Source organism: Chiloscyllium plagiosum, chromosome 6 (assembly GCF_004010195.1).
Source record: "Chiloscyllium plagiosum isolate BGI_BamShark_2017 chromosome 6, ASM401019v2, whole genome shotgun sequence".
Taxonomy (NCBI): Eukaryota; Metazoa; Chordata; class Chondrichthyes; order Orectolobiformes; family Hemiscylliidae; genus Chiloscyllium; species Chiloscyllium plagiosum.
The window spans coordinates 65,424,416-65,426,599 of record NC_057715.1 but is presented as its reverse complement, the minus strand read 5'-3'; the positions used below and the strand labels follow the sequence as shown (position 1 = coordinate 65,426,599).

General features: G+C 46.7%; 1 protein-coding gene across 1 annotated transcript in view; it reads right to left on the bottom strand.

The window, feature by feature from the left end:
- slc9a2 (solute carrier family 9 member 2) overlaps positions 1-2,184 on the bottom strand; it is a 93,547-nt gene that overhangs the window by 77,594 nt on the left and 13,769 nt on the right. The window lies entirely within an intron of this gene.

Here is a 2,184-nt window from a genome sequence, read left to right as displayed (position 1 = left end):
TGTGAAACTTGAAAGGGTTCAGAAAAGATTTACAAGGATGTTGCCAGGGTTGGAGGGTCTGAGCTACAAGGAGAGGCTGAACAGGCTGGGGCTGTTTTCCCTGGAGCGCCGGAGGCTGAGGGGTGACCTTATAGAGGTTTACAAAATTATGAGCGGCATAGATAGGATAAATAGACAAAGTTAGCACTGCTGCCTCACAGCGCCAGAGACCCGGGTTTAATTCCCACCTCAGGCGACCGACTGTGTGGAGTTTGCACATTCTCCCAGTGTCTGAGTGGGTTTCCTCCGGGTGCTCCGGTTTCCTCCCACAGTCCAAAGATGTGCAGGTCAGGTGAATTGGCCATGCTAAATTGCCCGTAGTGTTAGGTAAGGGATAAATGTAGGAGTATAGGTGGGTTGCGCTTCGGCGGGTCGATGTGGACTTGTTGGGCCGAAGGGCCTGTTTCCACACTGTAAGTAATCTAATTCTAATCTAATCTTTTCCCTGGGGTCAGGGAGTCCAGAACTAGAGGGCATAGGTTTAGGGTGAGAGGGGAAAGATATAAAAGAGCTGCTCCTTTGTCACGTAGCTAGTGGGGCAGGACATTAGGACACAATTTGTAGCAAAAGATCATAGTGTCATACTGTTTCCAGAGAAATTAGGAGCAGAGTAATTTACATTTAGTCTTGCCCCCGGTCAAATTAGCAGTAAGACAGCAGCTAACAATTATTAGCAAATTTTGAACATACAGACATTTTTTCACTGGAGTGCAGAAGGTTGAGAGGTGACCTCAAAGTAGTTTTAAAATCACAAAGGGCATAGATAAGCTTGGGATAAGACAGGCATCTTTTCCCTCAGGTGGGGAATTAAAGGATAGGGGACATATTTTTAAAAGTGCGAGGAGAAAGATTTTTTTTAAAAAACCATGAGGGGCAACTTTTAAAAATGAGTGTGGTTCTTGTGTGGAATGACCTTCCAGAGAAAGTGGTGGTTGTGGGTACAGTTACAATGTTTGAAAGATATTTAGATAGGTACAGGAATAAGAGATGCTTGGAGGGATATGGGCCAAGTGCAGGTAGATAGGACTATTAAGTTTGGATTATGGTCAGCATAGATTGGTTGAACCAAAGGGTCTGCTTCAGTGCTGTATAACTCTATACACTTCCAATATAAACACACTCTGAACTAAGAGTCAGAGCCTCTAATACTGAGAAATAGCACAAGGAATAAGGTTCTCCTTGCAACTTGAACATTTGAAACTTGATATACCATATCAATACAAAAGTAGAACTTTGTATGGATGTGAAACCTGCAATGCAAATGGAGCATGAAGAAACTTGACTTCCTGCCAATTTCCATTCAGATTAATAAATCAAGATTCCATCATACTTGAAAGATAGTAAGTGACAAAGAGATACCGGTCTCATCAATCCAAATTTTCTCAACAGCAGTTGAGCCCCATTTTTACTGCTGTTGATTTTTCCCCACCCAGATTTATGGGCTGCATGATGGTTCAATATTTAGCACTTCTGCCACACAGTGCCAGGAAGCCAGGTTTGATTCTAATCTTTGGCGTTTATGTGGAGTTTGGACATTGCCCCAGTGTCTGCGTAGGTTTCCTCTGGATGCTCCGGCTTCCTCCCACTGTCTAAAACCATGCAGGTTACGTGGATTGGCCATGCTAAAGTTTCCCATAGTGTCCAGGGATGTGCAGGTTACATGGATTAGCCACGCGAAACGCAGGGTTATGGGAGTGGGTCTGGGTGGGATACTCTTTGAAGAGGAGAAAGTGAGGTCTGCAGATGCTGGAGATCAGAGCAGAACCCCACTGGCCCTCACCTACCACCCCACCAATCTCCATGTCCAGCGCATCATCCGCCGTCATTTCCGCCACCTCCAAACGGACCCCACCACCAAGGATATATTTCCCTCCCCTCCCCTATCAGCATTCCGTAAAGACCACTCCCTCCGTGACTCCCTTGTCAGATCCACACCCCCCCACCAACCCAACCTCCACTCCCGGCACCCTCCCCTGCAACCGCAGGAGGTGCAAGACTTGCGCCCACACCTCCCCCCTCACCAAGGCCCCAAAGGAAACTTCCATATCCGCCACAGATTCACCTGCACCTCCACAAACATCATCTATTGCATCCTCTGCACCCGATATGGCCTCCTCTATATTGGGGAGACAGACCGCCTACTTG